Source organism: Acanthisitta chloris, unplaced genomic scaffold, assembly GCF_000695815.1.
Source record: "Acanthisitta chloris isolate BGI_N310 unplaced genomic scaffold, ASM69581v1 scaffold20309, whole genome shotgun sequence".
NCBI lineage: Eukaryota > Metazoa > Chordata > Aves > Passeriformes > Acanthisittidae > Acanthisitta > Acanthisitta chloris.
In genome coordinates, this window is record NW_008692243.1 from 45,186 (window position 1) to 45,788 (window position 603).

Below are 603 nucleotides of genomic sequence, written 5' to 3' on the forward strand. Positions count from 1 at the left end.
AAGCACTCTATAAACAAGCTGTACACAAAGGCCTTTCCCCACCCACCCCTCTGGTTTACATTCCTTAAGTTTGTAACAATGTCCCCTAAGGCACAAAAATACTCATGACCTCAATGCCACAGGAGACATCGATGGTGCCATACATGGTTCTCCTACACAGTAGTTTAGTTAACTTAGTTATCTGCACTGTATGTCTTCGATTGAGGTGTGGAGTAATTTTCCTTGGCCAAATTTTGCTGAATATTGACCTTCTTTCATATAATCCATAGGACAAATGATCTGGGGAGAGAACTACACAGCTATTTTAATCATGTTTCTAAGGTATTGTTACTTCTTCACCAATGACAGAAGTGACAGTCATTAGTTATTTTGCTGTGGGGTGTTTTTTAATTTAACATATTAGAGTGAGATTTCCACACCCAATGTGTTCTGTAATCAAAATGACTAGCAGCACTAAGAAAATAAAATATTTTTTCTCCCTTCCATAAAGGAACTTGAGGCTAGTGACTGGGAAAAAAAAAAAAAAGGCAAGAATAGTTTTACTCAACACAGAAGTGCCAGAGAATAAATTAGTATTTTCAATCCTTCCAAACCAAGTTCTTT